We start from the raw sequence: 19,650 nt of genomic DNA, 5'->3' as shown, positions 1-19,650 counted from the left end.
AGAAAGAAATGGTTAATATCTTAGACATTATCTGAAACAGTAATAACAGTTGGGGCAAACAGTAAGCTGACTAAAATAACATTTTTTAATTTTGTAATTCTTTTTTAATTTTTTTGTTTGTTTATTTTTATTTATTTGAGAATGACAGAGAGGAGGCAGAGACAGAGACAGAGACAGAGAGAGAATGGGTGTGCCAGGGCTTCCAGCCACAGCAAATGAACTCCAGACACGTGTGCCCCCTGTGCATCTGGCTAACGTGGGTCCTGGGAAATCAAACCTCGAACTGGGGTCCTTAGGCTTCACAGGCAAGCGCTTAACCACTAAGCCATCTCTCCAGCCCTAATTTTGTAATTCTTTACTGTGGAATAGCTCAGAATGTCAGTTCTGTCTTAAGTAAAACATTGGTAACTGGGCAAGAAAATATAATTTGCATTATAAAATTTTTGCTTTAATAAAAATTCTTTAAACAAAAGCTGGGCATGGTGGTACATGCCTTTAATCCCAGCACTTGGGAAGCAGAGGTAGGAAGATCACCATCAGTTCGAGGCCACCCTGAGACTACATAGTGAATTCCAGGTCAGCCCGGGCTAAAGTGAGACCTTTCCTTGAAGAAAACAAACAAACAAAAAATTCTTTAAGCAGTGAAACAAACCTGAAGCTTGGAAATAAGGAGCCCATGGGACATTTTCAAGACTACTGACACATTCATGCAAATCTATAATAAGCCTATTTGATGCCAAGCCTGCCCACATGTCCAGGAATTACCAAAGAAGGGCCTACATTCTCACAACTGTCAGACCCTGGGGGACTGAAAAAACAAACAAGCAAACAAACAAATGTAGTGAAAGCTAAGCCAGAGTCTTAATTTGCTGACCTGAGTTGCAAATGCTCTCCAATACAGACTCATGAAACCTCTTGACAGTGGTTGGAAGAGTTACTGAATTTAAGTATTCAAGTAAATCTCTAATCAGCTGACTACTAAGGAACTGAGCAGAAACCTTAGTGGTCACACATAACAAGACAGGTGTCATAGATTATGATCATGACAATTGTTTTGAGATAGGGTTTAGTGTCCTGGCTGGCTTGAACTTACTACATAGAGCAAGTTAGCTTCAAACTTGAGGCAGTTTATCTGCCTCCCAACTGCAGGGATTATAGACATGCATGGTTATACCTGGCTTGTTTTTTAAGGGGAATAAATAAGCAAAGAACAATCAATAATAAGCTTGAAGGATATAGATTTTATTTTCAGAGCTATTCAGCTTTTTGTTTTCAATTTTTATTTTTTGACAAGTTTATACATGTATATGATTTTTTTTTTTGGAACCAATGAGTTTATTGGGGTTACTTACAGAGCAGGGTTAAGGGTTGCTTGCAGGAGCAATAAATGACTCAAACACAACCATTACATGAGAAGTCACTTCCCATTCTGGATGAAGACTCACTGAAGCTGCATCTCTGCAGGCAGTGGTCCACAACAATAATTCCAGCAGTTGAGAGGTTTAAGAGGATTGTGAGTTCAAGGCCAGCCTGGAGTACATGGCAAGATTTTCAAAAGTACAAACATACATTGGAGAACAATCTTAATGGAACTGTGAAAATGGGATTTCCATATATATGTAAAAGAATAAAACTAGATCCATATCTCTTACCCTACATGTTAAAAAAATTAAAAATGGAACAAATACCTTAATGTAAGACCTGAAACTTTGAAACTGCTCAAGGAAAAGTTAGGTAAGGCATTTTAAGATACAGGGATAGGTGAAAATTCTCTGAACAGAATTCCAATAGCATAAGAAAATAATCCCCAAAATTGACAGGGGAGATGATATGAAATTAAGAAGCTTTTGCATGGGGGTGTAGGGGGTGCATGGAACAACTCAGCAGAGTTAAGAGCCAGCCTACAGAATGAGAAAAATAATCTTTTTAAAAATTTGTTATTTTATTTATTTGAGAGAGAGAGGCAGATAGAGAATGGGTATGCCAGAGCCTCCAGTCACTGCAAACAAACTTTCCAGACACATGCACCACCCTGTGCATCTGACTCATGTAGGTACTGGGGAATTGAACCTGGGTCCTTTGGCTGTGCTGGCAAGTGCCTTAACCACTAAGACATCTCTTCAGCCCCAAAATAATTTTTTTAAATTAATTAATTTATTTTTTTATTTTTTGATTTTTCGAGGTAGGGTCTCACTCTAGCCCAGGCTGACCTGGAATTCACTCTGTAGTTTCAGGGTGGCCTTGAACTCAGTGATCCTCCTACCTCTGCCTCCCAAGTGCTGGGATTAAAGGCATGTGCCACCACACATGGCCCCAAAATAATCTTTCCTAACCACACATCAGACTGGTGATCACTATCTAGGATATATAAAGAAATGTAAAAAAAAACAAATCTAATCAACAAGTGGGCCAATGAGCTAAATAGACAATCTCAAAAGAAGAAATAAAAAATGTCAATAAATACTTTAAAAAATACTGTTTGCAGAGACGAAACTGAGCCTTCTTCATAATTATCATGTGACGGGTTACGATTTAATGGTGGTGGAAAGAGTGGGAAAGGAAGAGGACCCACACTGACCGATTCCCCATTCCTCCCTGCTCTCTGCGCTGTTTCCTCCTGCCACACTGCCAGGATATATTTCCCTTATTTCAACCCTGCAACAACCTCCTTTCAACTGTTTAAATGAGAATGCCCTTGGCTTAGAGAGTACTACTCACCTGGCTTTTCACATTGCTCTTCTTGATCATATTGGTGTTGAAGCTGGATGAGAAGGCACCTTGGAACTGGTTCCTTATCTTTATTCCAGTCTGGATATTCGACACTATCCTTCTGGTGATGCTGATTGTGAAAATGGCTGGGTCATGTAAATCTGGCTTTGCCCCTCGACATGGATCACATAGCATTAAAAAAACAAGCCTGGTACCTCATCACGATGTTACTTACATTAGCCTTCTGCCTCGCACTGTGCGCTAAACTTGAACAGTTTACTACCATGAATTTCTTCTATGTCTTCATTCCTTTGTGGGCCTTACTGGCTGGGGCTTTAACACAACTGGGATATAATGTCTTTTTTGAGAGAGACTGACTTCTAAGTATATCATCTCACTTCTATTGCTTTCAACAAGCAGTAATAAAATTGTTCTGAAACTTCACAAAGCTTCAAGAACTGAGGGGAAAATACCAAATGTAGTCTTACACTACTTCCATAAAACAGGACTGGTGAGTCAACCCAAAGCTGAATTATTCAGTATTTGAGTTAGTGATACTATCATCATCCTATGTAAATAAAGTTTATGTTCAACCTTAAAAAAAGGTTCAATAACCTAAGACATTAGGAAAATGCAAGTGAAAAATTCTTTGCAATTCTATCTCATCCAAGTCAGAATGGTGAATCACTAGGAAAACAAATGATAACAAATGTTGGCAAGGATGTGGGGAGAAGAACCCTTATTCACTATTGGTAGGAAAGTAAACTTGTGCAGCCAGTATACTAATCAGTATGGAATTTTCTCAAAACAACTGAAAATGGGGGTAAATAAATGGCTCAGTGGGTAAACTTACCATGCAAACATGAGGATCTGAATTCAGACTATTAACACCCATGTTAAAACCAGGCAAAGGGCCTGGAGAGATGGCTTAGCGGTTAAGGTGCTTGCCTGCAAAGCCAAAGGACCCATGTTCGACTCCCCAGGACCCACATAAGCCAGATGCACAAGGGGGTGCACACATCTGGAGTTCATTTGCAGTTGCTGGAGGCACTGGCATGCCCATGCTCTCTTTCTCTCTACCTGCCTATTTCTGTATCTCTCTCATAAATAAATAAATAAATAATATAAAAAAGTTTAACAAAAAAAAAAAACCACAACAAAAACCAGGCGCAGACACATGTACAGGGGAAGTGGAAACAAGGCTCCCTAGAGCTTACTAGCTAGCTGAAGTCTAGCCAAATCAGTGGGCTCTAGATTCAGAAACCAAAACAAAAACATATCTTGGGCTGGAGATATGGCTTACCAGTTAAGATGCTTGTCTGCAAAGCCAAAGGACCCCAATTTGAGTCCCCAAGGCCCAAGTAAACCACATGTACAAGGTTGTTACTCTCACTGAATTAGAGACTAATTGATTTGATAAGCCAAAATTAAGACAGTAAAAGCAAACTACTTACTATTCAAATTTTTTGAGTGTGTATGTGTGTGGTGTATACATGTTTGAATGTGTGCATGTAGAGGCCAGAGGCTGAAGTTGGGTGTCTTCCTCAATCGTTTCCACTTTTTTGAGACAGGGTCTCAATCCAGACTTCACAGATTCATCTAGGCTAGTTATCCAGCACAGCTGAGGGCTGCTCCTGTCTCTATTTACCCAGTGTTGTGATTATAGGCATGCTCCGTTATGCTCAGAATTTAAAAAAAAATAGCCAGGCGTGGTGGTGCACACCTTTAATTCCAGCACTCGGGAGGCAGAGGTAGGAGGATTGCAATGAGTTCAAGGCCACCCTGAGACTCCATAGTGAATTCCGGGTCAGCCTGGGCTAGAGTGAGACCCTACCTCAAAAAACAACAACAAAAAAAATCAAAATTTTATTTATTTATTTATGAGGAAAGTGAGAGAGAGAGAGAGAATGGGTGCACCAGAGCCTCTCGTCTTTGCAAACAAACTCCAGATACATGTGCCACTTTGTGCATCTGGCTCTATGTGGGTACTAGGTAATTGAACCTAGGCCGTCAGGCTTTGCAAGCAAACACCTTAACCACTAAGCCTTCTCTCCAGTCCTGTGCTCAGAATTCACATGGGTTTGGGGTCCTCATGCTTTTGTGGTAAGTACTTTACCTACTGAGTCATCTCTTCAGCTTCAAGCTACTTTTGTTGTTGTTTTGAGGTAGGGTCTCCCTCTAGCCCAGGCTGATCTGGAATTCACTATGTAGTCACAGGATGGCCTTGAACTCTTGGCGATCTTCCTACCTTTGCCTCCTGAGTGCTGGAATTAAAGGTGTGTGCCATCATGCCTGGCTACTTTCTTTTTGAATCACTGAGGAGCATCACTGTGAGTTCAAGGCCACCCTGAGACTACATAGTGAATTCACATCAGCCTGGGCTACAGTGAAACCCTACTTGAAAAACCAAAAAACAAAATAACTGATTTCTCTGTTAGCCATCTAAATCACTCTGAGTACTGATTCAGCCATGACACTTTGGAGACATCATTCTGGCGGGAATCACATCACTAATCTATACTACCACAAAAGCCCAAATACCAAAGTCCTATGCAAAGTTGACGGCTTGGCCAAGCTGACCCTCCCATTCAGAGATGTTGGTGCAAGATATGAGACACTGGCTCCACAGTCACATGCCTGACAGGGATGACCATGTTTCAGGATGCTAAAGAACACCTGTGATTTACCAACGACAGTGAATCCTCTTAGGTAAGGACGAGGAGAACTGATGCTACTGAGATAGGTAACAGGAAGAGCGCACTTAGAATGACCTAGGCAGAAAGAAAGGTGCATGCGATGGTTAATATTGACTGGCAACTTGACTGGATCTCGAATCGTTTAGGAGACAAACCTTTGGGCAAGTCAATGAACGAGTTTCTAGAGTGTGGTAATTGAGGTGGGAAGACCCATTCTAAATGTGGGTGGCTTCATCCACTGGGCTGGAGTCCCAGACTGAATAAAAAGCTAAGCACCAGCATTCAGCACTCTGCTTCCTGACTGTGGATGCAATGTGCCTTAAGCTTCTGCCAACCATGACTTTGCTGCCGTGATAGCCTGTGCCCTCAAACTGTGAGCCAAAAAAAAAAAAAAAAATCCTCTTGCTTCCTTAGGTTGCTTTTTTCAAAGCAACAAGGAAGATAATTAACATACCCTACATTGACAAAGTAATTTCAATGCTTCCTTTGTTTCTACCCTGCTAGAGAAAATGTCTGAAGTAATTTTGATTATCATTTAAAAAGGTGGCCACCCAAAACATAATCTGATTAATTCTTAATGACAGAGAGAAGATGTTAGGGAGACATTAAATGTGTACAGAATTCTTTCTCACTGGACTTGAAAAGTTGTGGTAATGAGAAGATAGACACTGGTTAAGGTCAGATGCAGTTTGACCTATGTGCTAGACGTCATATTCAGAACAGCCGAAGACCAGTTCCAGCTGCAGTTTGCCCTTGGTGGGAATAGCCCCCAACTGCCTAGTCAGACAGCTAGTTATCTCATGGCAAATGATGCTCGCTGGTGGTTGGAAGCCAATGACAAGCAAAGATTTCAGATAATGAAGTCAAAGTGGACAAGCTAGAAAAAGTGGAAAAAGATGAAATTTAACAAAAATATATCTGATCACAAAAATTGACAGCACAAGAATTAAGTCCAAATGGATTCAAGACATTTACATCAGACCTGAAACTCTGAAATTGCTAGAGGAAAAAGTAGGAGAAACCCTTCAACATATTGGTCTTGGCAAAGACTTCCTGAATATAACCCCAATTGCTCAGGCAATAAAACCACAGATTAATTGCTGGGTCCTCATGAAATTACAAAGATTTTGTATGGCAAAGGACACTTTGAATAAAGCAAAGAGGCAACCTACAGAATGGGAAAATCTTTTCCAGCTATACATCTGATAGAGGATTAATATCTAGAATATACAAACAACTCAAAAAATTAAATAATAAGAAATCAAACAAGCCAATTAAAAAATGGGCTATGGAACTAAATAGTTCTCAAAAGAAGAAATGCACATGGCATATAAGCATCTAAAAAAATGCTCAACATCCCTAGTCATCAGGGAAACGCAGATTAAAACTATGATGAGATTCCATCTCACTCCTGTCATATTGGCTAACATCATGAAAACAAATGACCATAAATGCTGGTGAGGATGTGGGAAAAGAGGAACCCTTCTACACTGTTGGTGGGAATGCAGTCTGGTCCAGCCATTGTGGAAATTAGTGTGGAGGTTCCTAAGACAGCTAAAAATAGATATACCATATGACCCAGCCATAGCACTCCTAGGCATATATCCTAAGGACTCATCATTACCTTAGAGATACTTGCTCAACCATGTTTATTGCTGCTCAATTTACAATAGCTGGGAAATGAAACCAGCCTAGATGTCCCTCAACTGATGAGTGGATAATGAAGATATGGCACATTCATACAATGGAGTTCTACTCAATGGTAAAGAAAAATGAAGTTAGGAAATTTGCAGGAAAATGGATGGATCTGGAAGGGATTATACTAAGTGAGGTAGCCCATCCCAGAAAGCTAAGCGTCCTATGTTCTCTCATGTGGATCCTAGATGACTGGACTTCTGTGTGAGTAGGAAGAAAGCTCAGTAGCAAAGACCAGTAAGTTAGAAAAGAGATATAAAGGGAAGAGAAAGGAAGAGAGGGGGTACTTAATAGGATAGTATTGTATATATGTAAGTAGAAGAATAATGGGAGTGAAACGGCCCATGTGAGGTCAGTGGAAGAGATTGAGTAAAGGAAAGGTGGAGGGAGGGCTAAACAAAATCTAAGAGGATATAAATAAATCATATGGAAACCTACTTTTTTTGGACAATGGAACACTCAGGAGCTGTAGATTGTTGCTAGAAAATTTTCAGTGCTAGGGATGGGATACCTTCCAGTGAGTTGTTGGCCACTGAGGTCCCTGATGACCTCAAAACATTATAGGCCATTGCCGAGGCCTTTGGTTTCCCACCAGGAATAGATGGTAAGACCCTATTGCTGAAGACTCCACATACTTGGGCTGCAAGACCACTGAGAAATCCTGCTGGAACTGAGCTGAAACCTCCTCCATGTAGACCAGCTGACAGAAAGCTGGAAGAAGCCATTCTGCATGCAGTTTAATGGGAGAGAGAAATCTCCAGCAAAGATACTCAACAGTGGACACTGCAAACCTTTTATTTGGCCAGCCAAGCCAAATGAGCCAATAGCTGTAATAGTGGCATGTCTGTCATGGAGGAAACCAACTGCCCTCTAATTGGACTGGAGGACCACTCCATGGGCGGGAATACATCCCTGATACTGAAAACTTAAAACAGGGGTAGTCATGAGCCCTAGGGATGTAATGTCTGCTGCTGTCTGGCTAAATGTATATACTATGCTTGTCAGACTCCTCAGTAAGCAGTTATTTTAATGTTCATACCCTTATATTAATGCTGCTCTTTTGGTAGAGAATCTTCTCTTTTCAGATGGCAGTGACCTTAGGATGACTCAGATGGCATCATGGTGCTGGAAAGAAGTGACAGGAGTGCTCAGCACTGTAGTATTTCTATCACATCTTCCAAAGCTCAGGGTCTATTCTGGAATAGGTGGTGGAAAGAATGTAAGAGCCAAAGGAAGGGTAGGACTCCTTACAAGGTGCTCCCCCAGACACAAAATGGCCTGGATATCCATGACCTCACAGTGCCTGACACTACCTACACCATCATAAGAGGAGGAAAAGATGACGACATCAAAACCAAAGAGAGACTGTTTGAGAGGGGGAGGGGATATTTTGAAGAATGGAGTTTCAAAGGGGAAAGTGGTGGGAGGGAGGGTATTACCATGGGATATTGTTTATAGTCATGGAAGTTGTTAATAAAAAAAAATTTGAAAAGAAAAATGAAAAAAAAAAAGTAGCAGGGATGAGGAGTTGATACAAGCCTGTGTGGGGCAAGTTGCATTTGAGATGCCTATGGGAGACTTGGGTGGAGATGTCCGGTAAGTAGTTGGGTGTGGAAGTCTACAGCTAGTAGATGGAATTTAAAGGTATTTAAAAGGACAAGACTTGCATATCCATGACCTCCCAGTGCTTGGCAGTACCTACTCAAGACCATTATAAAGGGAGGAAAAGTTAACATCAAAATAAAAGAGAGGGCTGGAGAGATGGCTTAGCGGTTAAGCGCTTGCCTGTGAAGCCTAAGGACCCCGGTTCGAGGCTCAGTTCCCCAGGTCCCACGTTAGCCAGATGCACAAGGGGGCGCACGCGTCTGGAGTTCATTTGCAGAGGCTGGAAGCCCTGGCACGCCCATTCTCTCTCTCTCCCTCTATCTGTCTTTCTCTCTGTGTCTGTCACTCTCAAATAAATAAATAAAAAATTTAAAAAAAATAAAAGACAGACTGAGAGGGGGAGAGGGTATGATGCAGAGTGGAGTTGTGATGGGGGAGAGGGAATTATCGTGGTTTATTGTCTATAATTATGGAAGTTGACTATAATAAAAAAATTAAACATAAAAATATTGAAAAGAAAAAAATCAATGGGACTAAATTGATATTCCTAACAATCTTTTCTTAAATTTTCTATAAAAATAAATTATGAGGCTATTTCAAATCCTTTGTACAGAAGGTGTGATTATTTAAAATAAAGCACTAGATAAATGAAATAGAAGCAAGGTATGGTGGTACATGCATTTAATCTTAGCACTTGGGAGGCTGAGGTAAGAGGATCATTGTGAGGCCAGCATGGGACTACAAAGTGAGTTCCAGGTCAACCTGGGCTACAGTGAAACCCTGCCTTGAGCAAACAAAACAACCCCCCAAAAAAACAAGATAAATGAAATAATATAATAACACTATATATTATAACACATAGTGTTTGAAATAACCTGTATAACTATGCTTTTCAAATAAAAGGTGGTAGGGATCAAATCTTAGTATTTTTGCATATGCAAAGCATTTATGTATGTATATAGTATGTACCTGATTACAATGTGCAATATATACTTACATATATATTTAGATTTATTAGAACAAGTTTGCTTTTCAATTTTTTTTTTTTTTTTTTTTTTGATTGAGGGTCTCACTCTAAGCTCAGACTGACCTGGAATTCCCTATGTAGTCTCAGGGTGGCCTTGATCTCACAGCGATCCTCCTACGTCTGCCGCCCAACTGCTGGGATTAAAGGTGTGAATACCACGGCCAGCTCTTTAATTTTTTTCCCTTTGTTGGAGTCATCATTTTTTTTTTTGCCTTAATATCACAGGTGATCCAGGAATGGGTGCAAATCTACGGACTAAAGACATAGACATAGGCTTCTTAATTATAGTCTCTGAGCCCATAACAAAGGTTCTATGGGACCACAGAAAGCCCTTATTTGAGAATAAATCCTTTCATTGCTATTTATTAGTTCTATACCTCTGTACCAGTCCCCTTGGACTTATTTCTTCACATATATAAAATGGAATTATCTACCTCCTGGACTCTCAAAATGTAGCAAAGGCTCCTGAAGCTTGGAGCTTTAAAGACTTATATGTTATATAAACAAGGTCATATATGAACAATACATATTAATATAAACAAGGTCCTTGCTAGCTCCACAGTTGGTGCTCTTCAAGACCATGAAAGAGAATCATGTCAAAACTCTGGCTCAGTGCCATAAGCCATTCAAGTTTAGGAGACAGCGCTTTCCATCCTGACCTGTCACTGTCATTCTTTTTTGGTTTTTTGAGGTAGGGTCTCCCTCTAGCCCAGGCTGACCTGGAATTCACTATGTAGTCTGGAGTCTGGCCTCCAACTCACAGTGATCCTCCTACCTCTGCCTCCCAAGTGCTGGGATTAAAGGTGAGCACCACCATGCTCAGGGCTCAGTCTTTTTTTTATTATTATTACTAACTTTACGGGATGAACATATTGCATATTGATCATATTCCCATCAAATTGTACTCTCATATACCCTCTCCCCTGCCCCCGTCCCCCTGAAGACCCTCCTCAGCCCGGTATCTGTATTCACCGAGGGGTCATGAATGCCTTATCTGTTGGGGGGTGGATCAAGCCTCAGGGTACTCCTTCCCACCCCGTGGCTCTTACAATCTTTCTACTTCCCTCTTCCACGATGTTCCCTGAGCCTTGGAGGACATGTCCTAAGTCTACTTTAGTATTGAGTTCTCAGCAGTCTCTGAATTACTGCCTTTCTTTTGCTGCCACCACAGGAATGCCAAAGCAATTGCCATGATTGCTCCTGCCCATATTCTGCTCCATTGGGTGTCCACTTCACCACCCAGAAAAACAGAATGGACTCTCCTGAAAAACCCAGCACGTTTTTTGGATTGGAACCTGGAATTGGAGCCTGTCAGCTCCTGTCCTTCCTTCTAGCAGCTCTGAGGCGATGGCGCCACTTAGAGATGCCCACTGGTCAGGTAGCTCAGTCTCTGCTCTTTAGGAACCTTGAGCCCAAATCTTGGGGGGCAATTCTCTATTAAATTTAGTCCCACAAAGCAACTTGACCTCTCACCTGCTTCCTTCCTCTCAAGCTATTTCCACTTCAGTCGTCCACTTCCTTCTTTCTGTCTTCTGCTTTCCCCTCTTCTTTTGCTCAAAATTTAGCTTGAGTGACTGGTAACTGAAAGCAACTACCACTGAGGTGGGCAAACCAGTAGGACTCAGTCCCAACATCTTTCTCAGCCAGTAAAGACTCAGACCTGTCCCTTTTATTGATTTTCTTTTTTTCAAGGTAGGGTCTTGCTCTAGCCCAGGGCGACCTGGAATTCACTATGTAGTCTCAGGGTGGCCTGGAACTCACTGTGATCCTCCTACCTTTGCTCCTGCTGGGGTTAAAGGCATGTGCCACCATGCCTGGCCCTTTTGTTGATTTCTGTTTGTCCCTCAGTATTTCAGGGACAATAGTATTTTGCATGACTTTTAAATTTATTATGTGTGTGTACTTGAATGCATGGGTGTCTTGCTGCTACAATGGAATGCTTGCCCAGCTTTATGTGTGTGTCTGGGGCATTGAGCCCAGGCTGGCAGGCTTTGCAAGCAAGCACCTTTAACCAATGAACCATCTTCCAAGCCCTTTTGCACAATTTATTAAGTTTTTTTTTTAATCAGCCATGGGCTGGAGAGATGGTTTAGTGGTTAAAGCACCTGCTTGTGAAGGCTGAGGACCCAGGTTCAATTCCCTAGTACCCACATAAGCCAGATATATAGTCTAGTGCATGTATCTGGAGTTTGTTTGCAGTGGCTAGAGGCTCTGGTTTGCCCATTCTCTCTCCATCTCTCTTCTCTCTCACTGCTTGCAAATAAATAAATAAAATTTTAAAAATAAAAAAAAAATCAAATCTCTTTTCCCTCCAACTTGGGAAAAAGAAAGGTGGGCTGAAAAAATTCTTACAACTTTGACTCTTCCATCAGGCAAAATTTATTCTCCTCACACAGAAAAGTTGAGAACTTACTTTCTTCAGGCATCCTTACCATACAATATAAGTGTGATAATTAGCCTGGCTTTTTCTTTTTGGCTAGGAGGGACTGAACAAAATAAGAACATGTAGGCTGGGAAAGAATGAATGCCTTGCCCAAGGTCTGAGATTTAGGAAGTCAGAGAGGTGCCAATATAAAAAAAAATTGTTAGCATGTAGTAACTACACACAATAATGGACTCCATTACGACATTTTCATACATATGTACTTTTTTGCATTTCAATATAATTAGATTTATTATTTATTATTTATTATTTATTTATTTTTATTTCATTTATTTATTTTTAAACAAAAGAAATGGTCTAAAAGCAAACACAGATAGGTACCAAGGGATGGGCATGACCTGGTACAAAAGAGCTGCTGTATCATAATGGGAACAGCATATTAGGAGAAGCGGTAGTGCTGGCTGCTACAGTAACCAGGAGGTGCAAGTGAACTAAAGAGTGGGTGCTCTTCCTAGACCTCAGTATGGAAAAAGAAAGAAAAAACACCAGAGTTGCTTCCAGAGAACTACACTGTGGCAGCATGAGAACTGGCATCAACTCACAGTCTTCTCATTTTCCCCCTTTTCTATAATTTTCCTTTTCTTTTCATCTGTTTTATTCTTGAAGATGTTATTTCGGTAACATTGAAGTTCTTTGATGCTTTCACTAATGTCATCAAGTGCCTGTGAGAAGCAGCCTTCTTAGGTGCAAATTTGTATTCTTCTGGATACCAGCGTCTGCACAGTTCTTTAACAGTGCTCACATCAATTATTCTATAATGAAGATGTTTCATGAACTGGGGCATGTATTTGTCAAGAAACTTATCTGCATGAACTGAGTTTCCTTCCAATGATGCACCTTACACCAATCTGACATGCTATCCAGCAAGTCATCTGGCTGCTTTATAGTCAGGTTGGGACCTTCAGCCAAAATGTTAAGGCCAGAGTCAGTAATCAGACAGGCCATCTCAATAATCTGGTCCTTCTCAATGTCCAATCCTGTCATCTCCAGGTCCACCCACACCATCCGCTGAGCCATGCTCTCCCCAGCCACCATGGATGGGCTGCCTCCGCGGATACCTCGCGCCCCGAACTGCCCATGGCTCCCACCCGCACCCCGCAACAGCCTGGAGCTCAGGGAGCCGCCTCGTATCACCCAGCACGAGCAGCCACCGCCCCAGTCTTGCCGCCAGAGCGCACGCAGGCGCGACGGTCACATATGTATTTTTTTTCATACTCACCTTTCAGAATCCTTTTTTATCCCCTTCCCACTCTCCCAATCTCCTTCTTCTCAATCAGTTCCCACTTCATTGTCATGTATTTTGTTCTTTTCCTTTTTCTGTAACCCAGTAAGTTTTACGGTGGCTTGTAGGAGTTTACAGGAGCATGGGCATCTTACCAATGGTTGAAGATGATGTCTCTTTGTCCCCTGGCAAAGTTCAGGCTTCTAACCACTGGGCATCACTACCTTCTACAACCATGAACATACAGAAAGTGTATACAAAAAGGGTCAAATCAAGATCTTGTCTGTTACGTGACTCATTGATACACGAATAACTGCAGAATTGGGAGTATCAGGCTCTTGAATCTTCATGTTCCATGCTCATAGTGTGAAATTTATTACCATGCAGCAAAACGAGGCCATCATGAGTTTGTTCTCAGGACATTCAAACATTTAAAATATGTATTTTATTTATTAATTTGAGGCAAAGAATGGACATGCCAGGGTCTCCTGCTGCTGCAAACACACTCAGATATAAGCACCACTTGTGTGTCTGGCTTTAGGTGGGTACTGGGGAACTGAATTCAGGCAGGCAGGCTTTGCAAGCAAGCAAGCACTTTTAACCCCTGAGCCATCTCTCCAGCCCTCTAAGGATATTCACTTACCAGGAGTATTAAAACAAAGGTCCTTGAGGACAAGAGCCTTGCCCTAATAATCTTCATATCCTTCACCACATCGCGATATGTGCTACGTGATGGTAGTTGAATTTCGAGTTACAAGATCTCCCTGTAGTCAGTGCTCCAAACTGCAGATAATGTGCATTTAATCTTAAGCAACACTTGCTAGAAGCTATGCTTGATCCCCATAACAGACTTGGGAGATGCCAGCAATGGTGGCTCATGCCTTTAATCCCGGGAGTTGGGAGGCTAAAGTAGAGGACTGTTCATGACTTTGAGGCCAGCCTGGGCAACAGAGTGAGCTCCAGGCCAGCCTGGGCCAGAGTAAGACAACAAACTGCTTGGAAACAAGCAAGCGAACATAGACTTAGGAGAGCCCTTGGATGATTCTCATCCCTTGTCGGCAGTGGTGGTATTACCACGACCACAGCAATGACCACTCATTGTGTGCCAGCTGTATTCCACTGATTTACGTGTAACAACTCATTTATCTTCACAAAAATATTGTGAGAGACACGTTAATTCATCCTTACACTGCTCTTAATGAAACGGAAGCCCAAAGATGTTAAAGAAACCAGTGCTGGGATTAGCTCCAATTGCTTAGCATTCGAAAGTCATCCGCAGAGAACAGAAACAACAATAAAACCTAATCAAGACTCCCAACAAAAATGATGGTGCTTGAATTCACAATCCTGTTTAACTCTTCTCATTCACCTTTCACACCTATCTACTGAGTCCTTACTGTATGCCAGACACTGTTTAAGAATTGGATTTGAAACTCAGAATGTACAAAAATGACATAAAAGCCACTCCCTCTTCATTCTCCCCTGTGTCCTCATCCACATCCTGTTTCCTTCTAGGCTCCATGTCTAATTGCAAGTAATGATTTTCCTTTTAGAGCCAACCCTGGTGTAATATTTTCCCACCTCTCCTAATACTCCCAGATTTCTTTACAGTTTTAAATAATTCATGATTTCAGGTCCATTTCACAGCTGGGGGTAAATGTGACCTCAGGAAGTCAGTTGATGGTGGAACTGAGAAGTCTTTTCAGCATTGGAGGGGTGGGGGCAGGAGTTCAGCTGGTCCATTCAAGGTGCTTTATCTGGAAACCTTTTTTTTCCCTAGGCAGGTCTCATTGTAGCCCAGATTGATGCCGAACTCACTCTCGGCCCAGGCTGGCATCAATACCTCACACCTCAGCTTTCTGAATGCTGGGGCTAAAGGCTTGTGCCACCATGCCTGGCTCAATACCCATTTATTTATTTAGTTTTTCTTTTCTTTTATTTATTTATTGAATTTGTTGGAGAATAAGCGAGAGAGAGAGAGAGAGAGAGAGAGAGAGAGAGAGAGAGAGAGGGAGGCAGACACTATAGGCATGTCAGGGCTTCTGCCAATTACAAAGGACACGTGGTCACTGTACACCTGGCATTAGGTGGGTACTGGGAAATTGAACATGGGCCAACAGGCTTTGCAAGCAAGTGTCTACCTGCTGAGCCATCTCCCCAGACCTCAAGGATCATTTTTTTTTTTCAAGGTAGGATCTCACTCTAGCCCAGGCTGACCTGGAATTCACTATGTAGTCTCAGAGTGGCCTCGAACTCACTGTGATCCTCCTACCTCTTCCTTCCCGAGTGCTGGAATTAAAGGCATGCACCATTACGCCTGACTCAAGGATCATTTTTAAATATTGGTTAAGAATTTCTATGGGGGCTGGAGAGATGGCTTAGCAGTTACCTGCAAAGCCAAAGGACCCAGATTTGATTCCCCAATACTCACATAAGCCAGATGTACAAGGTAGTATGTGTGTCTGGTGTTTGCGGTGGCCCTGGTGCACCCATTCTCTATCTTATCTCTTTTTTTTTTCTCTCTCTCTCAAATAAATAAATTAAAAAATATTTTCTCTGGATGGTGATAAGAGTTGACTTTTTAGCTGGGTGTGATGGTGCATGCCACTAATCCCAGCACTCAGGAGGCATCATCATGAGTTCAAGGCTACCCTGAGACTACATAGTGCATTCTAGGTCAGCCTGCGCTAGAATGGAGCCCTACCTGGAATAACAAAAACAAAAGCTGACTTTTGGTTCTCAACCAAATTACTGCTCTAACTTACAAAATGTTTTAGTTACTATGACCTCATGCGGAAAATTATTAATAAGCACTGTACAACCTTAATTTAGGGTTGCGGGTATAGCTCGGCGGAAGGTGTATGTTTAGCCTGTGTGGTGGTTGATTCAGGTGTTCTGAGTGCTAGGGTTCCAGCTGTGTTGCAGTCAGGCTCGCATTGCTGGTAGAAATCACCTGACCAAGAGCAACTTGTGGAAAAAGGGTTTATTTTGGCTTACAGGCTCAAGGGGAAGCTCCACGATGGCAAGGAAAATGATGACATGAGCAGAGGGTGGATATCACCCCCTGGCCAACATAAGATGGACAGGAAAGTGTACCAAATATTGGCATGGGGAAACTGACTATAACACCCATAAACCTGCCCCCAGCAATACACTCCCTCTAGGAAGCGTTAATTCCCAAATCTCCATCAGCTGGGAACCTAGCATTCAGAATACCTAAGTTTATGGGGGACATCTGGATCAAACCACCACATTCCACCTCTGGTCCCATAAACTGATAACCATACATGATGTCAAATGCAATGGATTCAGTCCAACTTTCAAAGTCCCCATAGTTTTTTATCAATTTCAATGATGTTCATACATCCCCATAGTTCAAGATCTTTTAACTGAGCCATACTACCAAAAAATAACCTCAAAAAAAAAAAAAAAACCCATAATGACACAGAATAAACATTCACACTGCAGAAGATGGCACTGGGCATAGCAAAGAAACATTCAGTCAATACAAGATTTAAAACAATCAGGGCAAACATCAAACTCTGTAGCTTCAAGCCCAACAACTCTAGTCAGTGACAAATCTCCAAATCCGACAATTCTAACCAGCAATAAGTCTCTTATATTCCAATTCCACCCCTCCAGGTAGGCTACTCACAGCATGGGGGCCGGCAGCTTTCCTTAGCAGCCATCTCGTGGTCCCCCCCATCTCCACTGAAATCCACGGTTCATCTTCATGGTGCCATGGGGTCTCCATGCAGGCATCCAGCAAACCTGCTTCACACTGCCCGTGGCCATTTCCAAAGCACAAGACTGTGTTACAAACCCAGTGACCCTCTCTTTCCTGCATTTCTTATACTCCACAATACCAGGTAGGGTGCCAATTTGTTAATCCAGGGGGTAATAAAGTAGACTGAAGAACAGGACACTTCTTGAGCATTCAGGCCCCTCAAAAGAGTCTACATTATTCCTGTTGCCCCAGTGCACATCAGCTAACCCAGGCTCAAAGGTTGTCTGTCATCTCTCAATTGCAGCTGAACGGGCAATAGTTCACCCAAAGATTTTTCTTTCTGTGCCATACCCTTCTGCTCAAACCAGTTCATTTCTTTGCAAAGCAACCCTGCACAACTTCTCAGGACACGGGCATAAGAGCAAGCTTCTCACACAAACTGCTAGCCCAGTCCATGCAAAGCTCTTAGCCTCATAAACCAAACCTCAGAGTCCGTAGTGCTTACTGCATTCAGGACTTGCAGCTCTGACAAGAATAGTCCATCAAGCTGTACTTACAGCACTGCAAGGCATCTCGTAGGCCAAGGTTTCAAATCCTCCCGCATTCCTCTTGAAAATCAGCTCCAAAAGGCCAAAGTCACACAGTCAGGTATCTAGCAGCAATCCCTCTCTTGGTACCACTTTACTGGTGCACTCAGGTTTGCATTGCTGGTAGAAATCACCTGACCAAGAACAGCTTGTGGAAAAAAGAGGCTTATTTTGGCTTACAGGCTCGAGGGGAAGCTCCACGATGGCAGGGGAAAACGACAACATGAGCAGAGGGGTGGACATCACCCCTTGGCCAACATAAGGTGGACCATAGCAACAGGAGAGTGTGTCAAACACTGGCATGGGGAAAGTGGCTGTAACACCCATAAGCCCACCCTCAACAAGACACTCCCTCCAGGAGGTGTTAATTCCCAAATCTCCATCAGCTGGGAACCTAGCATTCAGACCAGCTAAGATTATGGGGGACACCTGAATCAAACCACCACAGCATGTATAATACCTAGCATTCAAAGTAATCCCTAACACAAATGAAATCAGTAAGTTAGTTTCAAACTTACTCAAAAGATCAAGTGATTCTATTTCATGTAAAGTTCAATAAAACAGGGGCTCGGGAGATGGCTCAGTGATTAAGGATGCTCACTTGCAAAGCCTGCTGCCCACCTAAAAACCAGACAGATATTCTATTGCAGTGGTAAGAGACCATAGCACGTACACACACACACAAGTAACTAATTTTTCTAAACTTTATTTATTTGAGAGAGAGAATGGGTACACCAGAGCCTCCAGCCACTGCAAACTCCAGACGCATGTGTCTCTTTGGAGAATTGAACCAAGGTACTTTGGCTTTGCAGACAAGCGCCTTAACCGCTAAACCAAGTAAATAAATTTTAAAAAGACAGGCTAATCCAGGGTATCCAGTCAGAATGCTGGTTGGTAGGATGGTGCCTGGATAGTTTGATGGCAAACAGTTTTAGTCCTTATCTGAGTGCTGCTGTGTGTAGGTATGTCTATGAAAATTCATCAGTGCAACCCTTTGGATTTGTGTTGCTTTTTATGCTGTTTTCTGTATGTATAGTTCAATAAAAAGTTGCAAGCACAGAGCAAAAAACTGACATGACATTTGAACTAAAAAAAGAGCTCTCTAGCTGGGCATGGTGGTGCGTGTCTTCAACCCCAGCACTTGGAAGGCAGAGGAAAGAGGATTGCCATGAGTACATAGTGAATTCCAGGTTAGCCTGGGCTCGAGCAAGACCCTACCTTGAAAGATGAAAAAAAAAAAAAGAGAGAGAGAGAGAGAGCGCTCACAAAGTTCAGTAGTTCAGTGGGGGTGCCTGAAAGTTGCAGTGATCAGATACACAGGTCATCTTTAAGTAGGAATTAGGCTCTTCAGCTACCTGCTTGTTTTTTTAAGAGGTTTGTTTTTTTCTTCAGAAAATTAAAGACAAAAAAGTCTACACTGTGACTTCTAAGTCTGCTTAGACACAAGTGTGACTAACAGGCAGTGTGGGAGTCAGTCCCCTGGCTGGTCAGTGTAGAATCCCCCCTACATTCCCCCCTCCCCTGCTTCTTGGCCTTTTGGCTAAGATCAAGTGTAGTATCTGTTCTTATCAGTTTTTTTTTTTTTCTTCCCTGAGGTAGGATCTCACTCTAGTTCAGGCTGACCTGGAATTCACCATGTAATCTCAGGCTGGCCTCAAACTCTTGGCAATCCTCCTACCTCTGCCTCCCAAATGCTGGGATTAAAGGCATGTGCCACCATACCCTAAAAGCCCATTTTCTGAGATGATGTCCCCAGCTCACATAGATCCCCACGTGTCAGATCTCCAGTGTCTTCTTTCCACCCTTCTCTGAACCGTGCTCTCTCTGGTACCAGCAACTCTGAAGAACACAGGTCCTGCGGGTCCTCATGAGCTTAGCATCATGACAGTTGCTCTCTGCCTTTTCTCTTTACTTTCTTTCTTTTTCTTCCGAGGTAGGG

The 19,650-nt window shown here is 42.3% G+C and overlaps 3 pseudogenes; 2 read left to right on the top strand and 1 right to left on the bottom strand.

Moving 5' to 3' along the window:
* Window positions 1-2,683: 2,683 nt before the first annotated feature.
* On the top strand, window positions 2,684-3,086 carry LOC101613022 (annotated as a pseudogene).
* Window positions 3,087-12,708: 9,622 nt separating this feature from the next.
* On the bottom strand, window positions 12,709-13,747 carry LOC123460778 (annotated as a pseudogene).
* A 5,484-nt stretch (window positions 13,748-19,231) lies between these two features.
* Window positions 19,232-19,374, top strand: LOC123458033 (annotated as a pseudogene).
* Window positions 19,375-19,650: the final 276 nt, after the last annotated feature.

The sequence above is a fragment of the Jaculus jaculus genome, chromosome 1 (assembly GCF_020740685.1).
Source record: "Jaculus jaculus isolate mJacJac1 chromosome 1, mJacJac1.mat.Y.cur, whole genome shotgun sequence".
Lineage (NCBI taxonomy): Eukaryota > Metazoa > Chordata > Mammalia > Rodentia > Dipodidae > Jaculus > Jaculus jaculus.
Note: the sequence above shows the minus strand (reverse complement) of the source record. Positions and strands in the feature narration are given on the sequence as shown.